The sequence below is a fragment of the Marmota monax genome, unplaced genomic scaffold, assembly GCF_021218885.2.
Source record: "Marmota monax isolate L192 unplaced genomic scaffold, Marmota_monax_Labrador192_F-V1.1 WCK01_AAM20220418_F8-fsc00258, whole genome shotgun sequence".
In the NCBI taxonomy this organism is placed as follows: domain Eukaryota; kingdom Metazoa; phylum Chordata; class Mammalia; order Rodentia; family Sciuridae; genus Marmota; species Marmota monax.
Genome location: NW_026692172.1, coordinates 1,952,250 through 1,968,506, shown reverse-complemented (window position 1 = coordinate 1,968,506; position 16,257 = coordinate 1,952,250). Strand labels below are relative to the sequence as shown.

The 16,257-nt window shown below is 41.7% G+C and overlaps 1 pseudogene; it reads left to right on the top strand.

Annotated features, from left to right (window-relative positions):
* Positions 1-5,773: 5,773 nt before the first annotated feature.
* LOC124077249 (B-cell CLL/lymphoma 9 protein-like) lies at positions 5,774-15,494 on the top strand (annotated as a pseudogene).
* The last annotated feature ends 763 nt before the right edge of the window (positions 15,495-16,257 follow it).

The following is a 16,257-nucleotide window of genomic DNA, read 5'->3' as shown; positions in this document are numbered from 1 at the left end:
GTACCAAAGGGCACTACATTGTCCTCTGTGATTTAGTATCCCACTCTTTGATTCTCTGCCGACCTTGGATCTAGAGTTCTGTATTTATTTATTTGGGCATTATTTGATCTTCATGGATACATGTTTTTTAAGAGTTTGGTCTTATCTGATTCCTTGGACTCCTTTCTTCTGTTTTGTTCCCTGACAGTTCTAACACTGTATGACAATTTCAGCTTTGCATGATTCTCTGAGACCAATATTCTGCCTTCCTGACCCTATATTCCAGACTCTTACCTCAATCTCCATTTTAAATCTCCCACAGCTTCTGTCCCAGGTAGAAAAATAAAATAAATAAAACCAGAAAAAAAACAGAAGATATTATAACCGATACCACAGAAATACAAAGGATCACAAGAAACTGCTACAAACAACATATGTCAATAAATTGGATAACCTAGAAGAAATGGATAAATTCCTAGACACATACAATCTAACAAAACTGAATCATGAAGAAATACAATATATGAACAGGTCAATAATGAGTAGGAATATTTAATCACTAATAAAAGTATTCTATTAAAGAAAAGCTAGATAATGCTATGTTTTCTTCTTGTAGTTTTATAGGTTCAAGTACATTATCCTTCATAACATTAGTCTAAACAATGATTTCTTTGATATGACACCAAAAATGTAGACAAAAAAAAATGAAGATACAAAAGAAGCAATCAACAAAGTGGAGAGGCAAACTAAATTTTTTTAAAGAGAGAGAGAGAGAGAGAGAGAGAGAGAGAGAGATATTTTAATATTTATTTTTTAGTTTTCGGCGGACATAACATCTTTGTTTGTATGTGGTGCTGAGGATTGAATCCAGGCCGCATGCATGCCAGGCGAGTGCGCTACCGCTGGAGCCACATCCCCAGCCCCAAGGCAAACTAAAACTTAAAGAAAGAATTTGCAAACCATAATCTGATAAAGTGTAAATTTCTAAAATATATAAGGAACTCACACAATTCAACCTCAAGTAATAATTTGATTTAAAAATGGACAAGGACCATAGAAATATACAATTGGTCAACTATATGAAAAAAAATGCTTAATATCACTAGTCTTCAGAGAAGTGCAAATGTTGAACTCATGATGAGATACTCCATGCCTGTGAGAATGGCTAGTATCAAAGTGATTTAAAAATAATCCTCAAGGATGTGAAGGAAAGTGAATGCTCTTAAGTGGTTGGTGGAAATGTAGAATAGTATAAGCACTGTGGGAAACAACATGGAAGTTTCTCAAAAAAATAAAAAAATATGGCTGGCAATGTAGCATAGTAAAAGAAAAATTTGTAGCCTGCATGAGGTCCTGGGTTCAATAACCTAGTGCACATGTGTGTGCGCACATCCACACACACACACACACACACACACACACACACAGTTTCCCATATAACCCAGCAATGTCACTACTGAAAATATACAAAAGGAAAATAATGTGGTGTGCCAAAAAGATATCTGAAGTCCTATATTAATTGCAACATTATTCACAATAGCCAAGTTTATAAAATTGACTTAAGTGTACATCAACAGGTGAATCCATACAGAAATTGTGGTATATGTATGCACAGTGGAGCATGATTCAGTTTTTAAAAAGAACAAATTTCCGTTATTTGCAAATATTGAATGGACTTGGAGGACTTTGTGTTATATGAAATAAGACATATAGAAAGGCGAATACCACATTATTTCACTTATATGTGTAAATTTAAAAGTTGAATTTGGAAAGGAGAAGCTATGAGATTAGAGGAGGGGTGCACTTCCTAACTTTTCCTCAGCTCAAGATTTAAAAAGTGGGAAGAGTATTCCTCGGTGAGGTGGATTACTAAAGTAATTCACTGAAATAAAACAATGGACAGCTAGAAAATCATAAGGACACAGAAAATTGGAAACTGAATAAATTATAAGAAATTATACATTAAAGACATGCCAGCTTGGCTGGAAGGGGTGTCAGTGCCACTAGCCTACTGCTGAGGGGAGGTGGAGCAAGGATAAGAGAAAGAAAGGAGAGAAGAGAGGAGAAAGAGGAAGTGCAGCAAATAATATGGACATGGAGGAACCTGTGGAATAGTTAACTGACCCAGAGATAGTGGGAGAAGTTGTTGAGAGAAAAGCAACTAAAATGTCTTGGCTAAGGAGCAGAGATTCTGAGCGAAGAAATCAGAATTATAAGGGTGAGAACCTTTTTGCGTGCCCCCCCACCACAGTTAGCATAGCCTGGGGGTGGCAAACTAATAAAAGAAGCTGTCAGCCTGACCCAGAATTTGCCTACTTTCAGGTCAGTAGTGTGTCTATAGCAGCATGATTGAAATAGGTACAGAAAGGATTGCACTTAGAGCAATGAAGTCTGGGGATTCCAAAGGTTGAGAGGTACCCTTGCTACTAGCTTCCCATGTGAACATCTGATTGTGGTATAAATATTTACTATTATTATATATTCTTGTTGGATAGTTCCCTTTTCAGATAGGAAGTGAATTTCTTGTCTTTTCTGATTAATATTGACTTGAAACCTATTTCTTCATTTTATGAGATTAGCTACTAGTTGCTTAGGGCCTTGCTAAGTTGCCGAGGCTGGCCTTGAATTGTTAATCCTCCTGTCTCAGCCTCACATTATTATCATCTTCCCTCATAGGGATTGAACAAAGCTCCAATAAAATTTTGATTGGATCTTTTGATTCAGAGATTTACTCTGGGCTCAAGACACATAGTTAAGGGAAAGCAGTCATTAAGGAATCCAATGGATAAAATAGGAAGAAAGATCATTTCTGGCAGATGGGCAAATCGCAACATAGAAGTACAGCAAAAATGAGGAAGCAAGGGTATATGACATCTCAAAAAGTTTATAAAACAATAGAATCTTCAGATATTTGATTGGATGAAATTCCAGGCAAGGAATTCAAAATGTTGATGGCTAAAATGACAAACAAACTAACAGAGGATCTAAGGAAAAACTAAGAGATAAAAACACAAGAGACTAAAGGTAATTTCAATAAAGAAATAGATATTGTGAAAAAGAACCAAACAGATAACCTTGAAAAGAAAAAAAAAAGAATCCTATTAAAAACTTAGTCAAAATCAAAATTAAACTAGTATATTAGAGAAATAGAAGAAATGTATTCAGGCCTCAGAATCAAGATGTATTGTCTTGAAAATTCAATCTGCGATAAAGTATAGATGATAAAAGACCATGGTTAGACTATTCAGAAATTCCAGGAAAACATTAATAAACCAAATATATGGATGATTGGCCTTGATAAAGGCACCAAGATACACAAGGGCATGTGCTGACAGCCATAACCAAGTAGGAATGACGCATGGCAATTTCCTTGTCAGCCTACCCAATGTTGCTTAGAGGGAGGACTCTCCATTGTGGGCTTGCCTTGGACCCAGGTCATTTGCAGTGACATTGCATGAATGTTTGAGAAAGGTGACCCTGCTCAAGGACCAGGGTGGATCCGGGTTTAGGGAGGATCCTGCTGGATTAGGGTGGGTCCAGGTTTAGGGTGTATCCTGCTGGGAATAAGACGTATCCTGCTGCCTCAGGCGCCCGCCCACTCCTTGAGTTCCCTTTGAGTTCTTGCTGGATTCAGAGAGTATTTTGGGATGCAGAGCCTGGTGGAGGTGTGAATATTCCCCAGAACATGTAGAGTGCCCGTGAGAGGTCGGGAATAAAGACTTGCTGTTTGAATCTACAAGGCTGTGAGTGGCTCGTGATTTTGTGCCCAGCCAGACTGCGGCAGGCATGCTTAAGCTTTTTGGTGAAAAAGTATGAGGAAAAAATTCAAACCTTAGGAATGAGATGGAAATCAAAATACATGAGGCATTCAGAAGCCCACATCAACAAGATTTTTTAAAAGACTGTCTCCAAGACTTATTATGAATCAATGTCTAATATCCATATCAAAAACAGACTTGTAAACACCGGTCACATGTAGAAGTATGCCATTTAGAGTTAAGCTCATTTCTCATCATAGACTCTAAAAACCAGGAGGGCTTATAAAAATGTAAAGAAAATTATTGTCATCCAAGGTCCTATATCCAGCAAAGCTGTCCTTCATAAATTAAACAAGAAAAGCTTCCAAGATAAATATAAAACAAATAACTCATGACTACAAAGCCAGTACTACAGAACTTATTTGTCAGGTAGGTACAATTAACAACAGACTTTAGAGCCAATGAATGAACAGAACTCATTAGAAGTGCATGTAAGAAATTAAAAATCAGGAATGAATTAAACATTAAAAATAAATTGAAATGGAGAGAAGAAAGTAAGGATGGGAGGGAAAGGCAGAGGAAAAAAGGGGAGAATTGTTAACTGAATTCCATTCATGTATGAGTTTGTCAGGATGAACCCTACTACTATCCATAACTAAAAATCTATAATAAAAATGAATATGGAAGGAAATAAAAATCATCCCTCTGTAATAACATTAAATGTAAACGTCTCAATTCTCCAATAAAGATATAGTCTGTCAGAGTGGGTTAAAAGGCAAAACCTAACTATATGTTGTATACAAGAGACTCAACTTACTGGCAAAGGCATCCACAGATTAAATGTAAAAGGATGGAAAAGAATATTTCTCACAAACAGATACCACAAACATGCAGTAGTGGCTAATCTCATATCTGACAAAATAGACTTCAAGTCAATATTAATCAGAAAAGAAAAGGAATGTCACTTCATTATGGAAAAGGGAACAATCTAACAAGAAAGTATGATAATATTAAAGATTTATATCCCAAACATTGGTGGTGTATCTACTCAGAAATAACAAATGATCTCACCAAGAAATAGGTCATCCAGAAATAAATTTAGTAAATTCTTCAGGCATTCGGTAGGGGCAGTCCCCATTCCCCTACCCGTGGAACACTGGGGCCAGGGGAGGGGGCACTTCTTTCCTGGCATCTGAGGCAGGGCTGGCAGTAACTTTCTTGATGCAGTGCAACTGGGGCAGGGTCAAAGGGAGGGGAAAGGGGTGGTATCAGGAGAGTGGAGCTGGAAAGGCGGAGGCACAGGTGGATAATGGAGCCTATGAGTGCCTGTGGAAGTGGGGTGGCATCGCTGCTGCCTTTCCTGCTGCAGGGGGACATGCTGTGTCACTGCTGCCGCTGACCCCAGCCCGGCCACTGGGGGATTCAAGGCTGCCCCTAACTGAAACCCCCTCCCCTAATCCGCTTCTCCTTGCCCCTCCCCAACTCCTACTTCCAGGTGGCAAGACAGGATTAGTGGTGAAATTGCAGAAATGTAAGCAAAGATAACCACCAGAGAGTGGAAAGATAGATATTGACTGAATGTGGGATTAGGTAGTGTCCTTCCACTTAGCCTTAAAATTTTCCTTTTGTTTGGGTAGCAGAGATCATTCTCAGAAAGCTCTTATTATCTATGTAGAAGAAGAGAATAAATTGGACACCTTGAAAGGTGAGTGCCACCTTTAATGAAGGAATTCCTGGACTCACCACCTCTAGGATGAGCACTGTGGTGCTGTAGCCCTTGGGATTTTAAGTTCCCTAGAGAAGCAAGATTTTCCTTTGGCAGCAGGAGGAACACACCCAAAGAATGTGGGAGCTGCACGGGGAAAGGACCCACTTCCACAGCAGAGAAAAACAAAGAGGAAAAAGGTATGCAGGTGACCAATGCTAAGGGGCACACCAAGCAATCCGTGGACCACTGATGCTGCCCCCAGCAGTTGCCCAAGAGGAACTCAGTAAGATCATCCCTTTTTGTGACTGCAAGCTCAGGATTTCAATCAATGCATTCCGGTAACCCTGAACTGAGGAACTCTCCATCAGAAAACCCACAGTGTAGCTACAAATCAAGCAGGACCGTGATGGTTCATCCTCTTGCAGTGATGTCCTTATCTGGAAATCCCCAGCTGGATTCCAGAATCTCTAATCAGAGTAAACAGGGGGTACTCAGCCAACCAATCCCAGCCATCCCCCTATGACTCCAAGAGTGTTGGTCATACCCTGGCCCAGATGGGAGCATTAGGCTGAAGAATGGGGCTGGAAATGATGTCCAGTGCAAGGAGAAAACAACAACTCCTTTAATCAGAGAGAAACTGGGACTCCAAACATGCCAGATGACTCTGGCAAGACAGAATATAATTCTGCTGACTTTATAAAGTCCTAGGATTCCCATACAAAACATAGTCCATGACCCCATCAACTGCTACAGGCCCAGATCTTCTACCCCTTTCCCATGGCCAAAGTACTTCCCCAAAGCCCACACCCTCTCAGAAGATTACAGCCAAAGTGGTGTTATGTGTTTTCGATTGAGATGTCCAATAAAGCTGAAGAAGCTGTATTGAAGGACCAGGGTGAAACAATTCTCTGAACACACCTAGAACATCACTAACAGCAAGACAGAGATGCCGCAGTCTGGCTGGGCACAAATGCCGCAGTCTGGCTGGGCACACAATCACGAGCCACCACACAGCTTGTAGATTCAAACAGCAACTCTTTATTCCCGAACTCACACCAGCCGTCTACAAACACATTCTGGGGAAATCCACGTTCTCTGCCCAAATCCACATCCACTGGGCTTCTGTCTCCCAAAATATACTGTCTGAATCCCGTGAGAACTCAAGGGGAACTCAGGCAGCAGGATACGCCCTATTCCCAGCAGGAATAACCTTAAACCTGGAATGCCCTAAACCCGATTATCCTAAACTGGGAACACCCTAAACCGCCCTGGTCCTTGAGCAAGGTCACCTACATTCAATGTCACTGCAAAATGTCCTATTTCCACGAGTCCTTCCACTAAGCAACATGGGGTACGCTGGCAAGGAAATTGTCATACCTACTTGGCTAATGGCTCCCAGCATCTCCCCCCTTCTGATTAATTAAACAACAAGCAATGTGGCTTAAGGACCGTGCCTGGTAGGTTGTCCAATTCAACATATGGTTCTTACCCGTCATCGGAAAACTGACCTTTAGGCATCAGCCTCCTGTCTTAGGTTGATACCACTGCAATTGAATCATACCCGTCACTGACTACCGGTCCAGCATATAGCCATACTTGTGGATAGGTCTATGCACCAGTGGGGGGGTGAGGTTCTTAGCCTCACCTCTGTTGGCCCCCAAATTTGGCCTTGGTGCCAGTGGGGGAGTGAGGTTAATGTGGCTTAAGGACCGTGCCTGGTAGGTTGTCCAATTCAACATATGGTTCTTACCCGTCATCGGAAAACTGACCTTTAGGCGTCAGCCTCCTGTCTTAGGTTGATACCACTGCAATTGGATCATACCCGTCACTGACTACTGGTCCAGCATATAGCCATTGGCCCCCAAATTTTAGACCATCACTAGTAGAAGGGAGGAGGATACAGAAATGCCACGACACCAAGCCAATTGACGGCTCCGTGGGAAAAATTGCATCACTGGTGACACCATCAGCAAAGATATGCCAGCACTACCACAATTAACATGGGGTACGCTGGCAAGGAAATAAAAATTACATCACTGGTTAATCACTGTTGCGATGTAAGAATGGCCAAGCTGGAGCTCTGGATATCAGCTGTTATGGATTTGAGTCAAATCATCTTCTTTTCGATCTGTAGAAATTGTTTTAGTTAATCTCTCTGGAATCCAAATTGGCTGCTTTTCTCCCTGTGGAAACACACAAACAGACCCCTGACTCCAGACAATCACTGGGTCAGGACCTTTCCATTGTCCTGTTAGAATATCTTTCCAAAGTACTTTAGGCTTATGTAAATTTTTTGGATACACATGCCTTTCCACAGCACTAAGTCCTGATGAATCCAAATTTAAAAAGTTTAGAGTAAAAAGTGTTATTTTAAGTTTATCTTTGGGGGATATATACCCCCTTCCAATTCCCTCTTTTTGCTTTAATAAGTACATTTTAATAGTTTGATGAGCTCTTTCAACTATGCCTTGTCCCTGTGGATTGTATGGGATTGTGGATTGTATGTGGATTGTATGTTGATTTTGGTGGACGGACCATGGTTGAGGATAATAGAACTCCTAAATAATTAATTGGAAAATTTAATTGTACTTTATCTATTGCTATCTCTAGATTATAATTTTTTAATAAGTTTGTAAGTGTGGCATAACATTCCAGCAATATGTTTTTATCTTTATGTGCCAATAATACATCATCCATATAGTGAAATATTTGTAGTTCAGGATTTTGATTTCTAAGTGGCTGGATTGCTTTGTTAACATATATTTGACACATAGTTGGACTGTTAGCCATCCCTTGAGGGAGTACTTTCCATTCATATCTCTGATTAGGACCTTCATGATTTAGTGCAGGGATAGTAAATGCAAAATATGGACTATCCTCGGGATGAATTGGAATTGAAAAAAAACAATCTTTAATATCTATAGCTAAAACATACCAGGTTTTTGGTAAAGCAGACAATTGGGGAATCCCTGATTGAGCAGGTCCCATAATAACCATCTCATTATTAATGGCTCTTAAATCTTGCAATAATCTCCATTTACCAGATTTCTTTTTAATGACAAAAATGGGAGTATTATGGGGAGATACGGAAGGTTGTATATGTCCCTCCGCTAATTGTTGTTTGACCAGGTCATGGGCTATTTGTATCTTTTCTTTAGTCAGGGGCCACTGAGGAACCCACACTGGTCTTTCTGATTTCCAAGTAATTTTGATTGTCTCAGTGGCCCTTTCTGAAAACCCAATCCATGTCTATTTGTTTCTTGATCTATTTGAATTGGTGCTGTCATACCTTGTTCTTGTTTTCTTAATCTTTCTTCTTTCCTAAAGCCTTGTCTAGCCCTAGTAGTGGGCGCATTAGGATTGATGTTATTTGTTAATGTCAAACCTAATTGATCTAGGACATCTCGTCCCCATAAATTTATAGGAAGATGATCCAATACATATGGCTGTATAGTTCCTTCACATCCTTCAGGATCCTTCCAATCTAATATCATAGAACTTCTATGGGGATTAGTCACCACTCCTAGGCCTCAAAGCGTTTGAGTGGCTTGTTGTAATGGCCAATGTTTTGGCCATTCTTGACGAGACATGATGCTAAGGTCAGCTCCTGTGTCCAGTATCCCATTAAACTCATGACCTTGAATATTTAGTTTTAGCATTGGGCGAGAATCTAAATTTAAAGACAACATAGCCCAATCTACACCTGTGGAGCCTAATCCCCTGGAACCTCTTTCTACACTATGACTAGGAAATTTATTATGTAGGCTGGGTATTATTAACAACTGTGCTATTCTATCTCCAGGTGAAATTACTGATATACCTCTTGGAGAACTAGCTATAATTTTTATTTCACCTACATAATCAGGATCAATTACCCCAGGACTTATCATAAGTCCTTTTAATGTAGATGAACTACATCCCAATACTAAGCCTACTGTTCCTTGGGGAAGAGGTCCTTTTACTCCTGTGGGAATGATTTGAACTCCCATCTCTGGAGTTAATACTGCTCTGGCAGAGGCGCAGATGTCCAACCCTGTGCTCCCTCGGGTTTGTCTGATGAGGGATTTAATGGACAATGTGTCCTGGGCACTACCCTGATGGTGTTGCTGTGTTCCTCCACTGCCCCGTAGATTTGTGGTTGTGGGCCCCGGGGCATTGGGCCCCCCTGTCCATTTTTTGGCAATGGAGCCTGATGCCTTTCTCCACAATATCATGGATAAATACCTGGTCTTTGTCCGTTTTTTGATAAGGGAGTACCCTCTATGGTGGTTTGAGAACGGCATTCATTAGCCCAATGTCTCCCTCTACGGCATCGTGGGCAAATACCCGGTATTCTATTCCTTTGATACCTACTTTTGTTAAACCCTCCTCCTATGGGGCAATTCCTTTTAAAATGTCCTGTTTGTTCACAATCATAGCATGTTTTTGGCCTGGCATCTAAAGCCTGTTGTACTGCAGCTGCCAAGACTTGCCCTTGTTCATTAATATCTCTACATAATTTAATATATGTGTTTAAATCTTCATGTCTCCATGGTCTAATAACCTCTCTGCAGCAATGATTTGCTTGGTCATAAGCCAGTTGTTTTATTAATGGCATTGCTTGTTCTGTATCCCCAAAAATTTTGGCAGCCGTTTGAATTAGCCTATCTACAAAGTCAGCGTAAGGTTCATTAGCTCTCTGTATTACCTTAGATAGCTGACCTTGTAAATCTCCATGTCCTTGTAAAGTCTTCCATGCCCTAACTGCGTCTGCAGCAATTTGTGCATATATAGCAGGATCATATTCAATTTGTTGCCGTTGACCCTCATAAGGTCCTTTTCCTAACAACATATCTAGATTTCTTTGAGGGTAACCGGCTGCTGCATTTCGCCTAGCTGTCTCCGCGCAAAATTCCTCATTGGCAACCTTCCATAACAAATATTGTCCTCCATTTAGTACAGATTTACACATGCTAGCCCAATCTGCTGGCGTCATGTCCAAGTTAGTAATGGACTCGATCATGCTTACCGTGAAGGGAGCTTGGGGACCATAGGTTGTTACAGCCTCCTTTAACTGCTTCACTGTTTTAAAATCTAAAGCACGGTGAATTCGCTGCCCTCCTGCCTGTTCAAGTACAGGGCATGCTAATCTTTGAGGTCCTGTCTCAGGATCCCATTTATCAACTACGGGGTTTGAGGGCCACTCAGCTGTCTCCATCGGTGGGGCTGTTGGTTGAATTACGCCCTCTTGTGATAAAACAGAGTTAGTAACAGCTTCCTGTTGTGGCCTTTTTCCTAACAACCCCTTTTCCTTTAAATTTTCTTCCTCTGTCTGACTAGCTCGAGAGACCTTCTCTTTTGCTTGATCTAAAATATCTTTCTCCATGGTCTGAACCTCTAACAATTTACTTAACATCTTTTTGGTTTGTTTTTTACTAATTTCTAATCTACTATAAAGATAACGCAACCCAATAAGATAACACAAAACAAAGCCGAAACTGAATGAAACAAAAACAGAATAAAAAATCGTTGTATCAATTTTCTCTTCCTCAGGGCCGACAAACTTCAAACCTTTAGTCAACCATTTTTTTCCAATTTGCCTGAGAAATTTCTAGGGATAGGCAGCTTGAAACAAAAACAAGATAAATCAAAACAATAACACATTGTTTTTTGAATTGGTCACCCATTCTTTCGCTCTTCCTCAGGGGTGAGCAATTTCACTTACCTCCAAGCTTTAGACATTCCCCGTACGAGCCGCCAAATGACACAGTCTGGCTGGGCACAAATGTCGCAGTCTGGCTGGGCACACAATCACGAGCCACCACACAGCTTGTAGATTCAAACAGCAACTCTTTATTCCCGAACTCACACCAGCCGTCTACAAACACATTCTGGGGAAATCCACGTTCTCTGCCCAAATCCACATCCACTGGGCTTCTGTCTCCCAAAATATACTGTCTGAATCCCGTGAGAACTCAAGGGGAACTCAGGCAGCAGGATACGCCCTATTCCCAGCAGGAATAATCTTAAACCTGGAATGCCCTAAACCCGATTATCCTAAACTGGGAACACCCTAATCCTCCCTGGTCCTTGAGCAAGGTCACCTACATTCAATGTCACTGCAAAATGTCCTATTTCCACGAGTCCTTCCACTAAGCAACATGGGGTACGCTGGCAAGGAAATTGTCATACATACTTGGCTAATGGCTCCCAGCACAGAGAGACGCACAGTCCCTCTGAATACACAGATATCTGCCTTTGATAGTTATTGGAAACCTCTCCCATATCTACCCCCAGCTCCAGCCAACCAGGAACAGAATTCTTCTCAGAAACACCAGATGTTATGGTTTGGATGTGAGGTGTCCCTGAAAGGATCACATGTGAGACAATGCAAGAAGGTTCAGAGGATAAATGATTGGATTATAAGAGTCTTAACCCAAGCAGTGAATTAATCCCCTGATAGGGTAACTCAGTGGTAATTGAAGTGGTATGGTGTGGATGGAGGAGGTGGGAATTGGGGCATGACTTTGGGGTATATATTTGTATTTGTCAAGTGGAGACCTCTCTCTCTACTTCCTGATCATCATGTAAGCTGTTTCTCTCTATCACACTCTTCCACCATGATGTCCTGCCTCACCTTAAGCCCTGAGGAATAGAGCCTGCTGTCTGTGGATTGAAACCTCTGAAACCATGAGCCCCCAAATAAATGTTTCCTCATCTACAGTTGCTCTGGTTGGTTCTTTTAGTCACAGTAGCAAAATAGCTGACTAAAACCCATCTACAGCTAACTCATTCTGGCATCAGCACCCAAGCCTGTTGCATCCCTAAATACCCTGTATCATGACAGTTCTGTGGTAGAAAATAAACTGATTCCTTCTGTAGGCAGTTCTGCCATCTCCACTCCATTGCCCCCAGATGGTACCAGACCAAAATAGATGCCTAACAATGGAGCAGTGACCCCTAACTCCCAGGGGAGCAATAGCTCATCAGCAGATCCCAAAACCTCTCCATCTCTATCAGTGTCTAGTGGTGAGCCCCCGACATTGGGAGAAATCCCTGATAGCCTGTCTTGGAAGCAGCTGGAGCACTATGAGCACTCCTTGCAAACTCTCAGAGATATCCAGCTTATACTTTTCTCTGACCAAAAGAATTCATAGGAGGACAAAATGGGGACCCCATCAGAATTCTGGCTTAGATGGAACTCATAAAAATACATAAGAGCCAATACAGGCCACGATAGCTCAATCCCAAAGCCTAATCTGGGCCCTTGACAGATGTGGAACTCCCTTTGGAACTCAAGGATATAGAGATATACCCTTTTCTCCAGATGAAATTGTTCCACCTTCTATCAACTCCCAATCTGGGCCCATAGGACCTGACCCCCTGAACACATGACCCCTGAGCAGATAATGTGGCTGAAACTGCAGCAGAAGTTTTATGAAGTCAAGATGAGGAAGCAGGAACAAGTGGTGTACAGAAGTGCTCCTTCCAGGACATGATGGTCCATCAGCATGGGCTGTGGGGAGTGGTTCAAGGGCCACCCCCTTCAAAACAAATGACTCCTAGTGAAGGCTGGCTGCCTGGGTTTACAGAACCATTCTCTCTTTTTATTTGTTATTTTTAGTTATATATGAGAGTAGAATGTATTTGACATATCATACATACATGGAGTGTAACTTCCCATTCTTGTGGTTTTACATGATGTGGAGTTATCATGTATTCATATATGAGCACAGGAGACATTTTCTGAAGATATCAATATTTCACATTCTCAGCCCCTGAAGGACATGGTTCCCCATCACAACATACCAGGAAGCCAAATGCACCTCCTTATATTTGCAGGAATGATAAACTATGAAATAAAAGGGCCAAATGTGCCCAGTCCTGCACCTAGATCAGGCCTTTCTGAAGTCAGTTGGTCAGATGATAGGCCAAAAATTCCAGATGGTTGAAACCTTCCTTCTGGCCAAGGAGCCATCAGCAGTCCTGGATTAGGGGAACACTTCCACAACCCCCAAGGATTGCCTGAAGAAATATTTCAATAGTACCTGACAGACAAACAACTGGGTCTCCCTGAGAGATAAGCATGAAAGGCATCAGGCCCAGCATGGAAATGAACAAGATGATCCCAGGATCCCAGTGCTACATGAAGCATAGGAACAATCCCATTTTCCCTTGACTACTAGTTGAGTGTCCACTGAGTTCTTCTAAGGGTGACTTTCCAAAAGGAATGCCTCCACAGATAGGCCCTGGTCAGGAACTTGAATTTGAGATGATTCCTAGTGAGGTAAAGGGAGATTACAATCTAAATTTCAGCATGGGATCCAACACTCAGATGATACTTCAGAAGATTAGAGAGGCTAGGGCAGGCCCTGAGAAGATGATGAAATTACACACAGGTAATTCAGACATGCTGCCTCCACAGCAGAAGATGGTACCCCTGCCATTTGGTGCGAACCCTCAACAGGAATATGGTATGGACCCCAAGCCATTCCTTCCCATGTCTCAGAGTCCAGGCAGCAATAGTGCCTTGCAGAATCTCAGAGAATCAATTGGGCCCAACCAATGAACTAACAGCCAGCTCAGTCACATGTCACCACTCCTCTTAACCTTTCTAGTAATGCCACTAACCTCAACATAGCTCCTCCACTTTAGCGTGACCTGGGATAGAAGCACTTGGATATATCTGTGGCAACTGCCAGGTATATTCCCCAGGCATTAATATCTGAAGTCTCCCATCATGCACCAAGTTCAGTCCCTGATGCTGGGCTTGTCCTCGAGGAACCTCAAGACCTCCCAGACTCCATCACAGCAGGCAGGCATGCTGGTGGGCCCAGCTGCTGCTGCTTCCATTAAGTCCTCCCCTGTCTTGGGGTCTGCTGCTGCATCACCAGTTCACCTCGAATCTTCATCAGTTCCTGCCCTATCATCTGGATGGACCTCCTCTCCCAAACCTCCCCTTCAGAATGCTGTAAAGCTCCCCTCACCCTGGCCTCCCCAGCCATGCTGGGAAGTATACAGTCAGGTGCCCCCCCACCTCCTACAGCCAGCTAGTTTGCCTATGTGAATATCCCTGGAAGTCGTCCCTCTAGTACACCTTACACTATGCCTCCAGAGCAGATCCTTTCCCAGAACCCATTGTCAATTTTCATGTCTTGAATGTCCAAGTTTGCCCAGTTCGACCTCATTATACCATGATGCCAACAAGACTGTGGCCAATTCTAATGATGACTTCCCTCCAGCTCATTCTTCCAACCTACCATCAATGAATAATATGCCAGGAATGGGCATTCATACACAGAATCCTTAAATTTCAGGTCCAATCCCCATGGTTCTGATGCCAACTCTTAGCCAAATGGGAAAGACTCAGTCACTTTCTCACTCCAATAAAATGCCCTCTCTGAATGCTATGGGACACAACATACCTCCTCATGGTGTCCCAATGGGGCCTGGCTTGATGTCACCCAATCCTATCATGGGGCATGGGTCCCAGGAGCCTCTGATGGTACCTCAAGTATGGATGGGTTTCCCCCAGAGCTTCCCTCCAGTACAGTCTCCTCCATAGCAAGTCCTATTACCTCACAATGGCCACATTGAGGGACAATGAAACTTCCCAGGACAGATGGCTTCCCAGGAGATGGCCCCCTTGGCCACCCCAGAAACCTGCCCCAAAGTTCAACAGACGCAGCACTTTGTAATCTTGGCAGCCTGGGGATCCTGACTCCATCACTGTCTTGGGAAACAGCACACCTTTGGTGGTGTTTACAAACCCAGATCTGCAGGAGGTCATGGGACCTGTAGCCACTGGAATACCTGAGTCTGATCTATCCTGCATTACTCCATCTCAGAAACCTAGCCAGACACTATTTTCCTTGAGAGGAAGTCCCAGGCTGTAAACAGCCTCAGGGTCATGGACCTGGTATTTTCCACATGCAGAGGATGATGGGCTATCAGGACCCCAAATGGGACTAACATTATCTGGCATGGGAGGTCCATGGCCAATAGAAACTCCAGACATCCCTCTTGCTACAGCTCCATCCATGTCAGGCCACCACCTACTTTGTCTTTAAAGAATAGAAGAAATTTTTCAATTGTATATCTGTAAAGTGATTTGTATCTATTTCAACTCAATAATAAAAGATGAATAATGTAATTAAAAATAGGCTAAGTATATGAATGGACATTTCTCCAGAAACATATGCAAGTGGCCGCTAAACAAAGAAAAGGATGCTCAAGAATATTAGTCACCAGTAAAATTCACATCAAAAGTAAATGATATAAAACTTCACATACATTAGGACTGAAGCAATTTAAATCAAGGTAATGTGATAGAGAAAATGTGGGTAATAAATAAGAACCTCATGTACTGCTAGTGAAAATATAGAATTGTACAGTTACTATAGAAAATAGTCTGATAGTTACTCAGCAGGTTAAACAGAGATGTCATATGACTCAACAATTGCAGAGTCAGTATAAAAATGAGAGGATTGAAACATAAATTTAAAAAAAAAACAAAACACATGTCAATACAAATACTTGTACAGGAATGTTGATGGCAGCACTATAGAAAATGGAGAAATTTAAATGCTCATATACTGATACATGGATAAAAATGCATAACCACACAAGAGAATATTTTAGTGATAAAAAGGAATAAAATACTAATATGTTTTCTAACATGGATGAACCTTGGGAAAATTATGCCAAGTAAATGAAGCCACCACAATAGCATATATATATATATATATATATATATATATATATATATATATATATATATATATTATATGACATCATTTATACAAGATTTCCATAACAGACACATTTTTATAG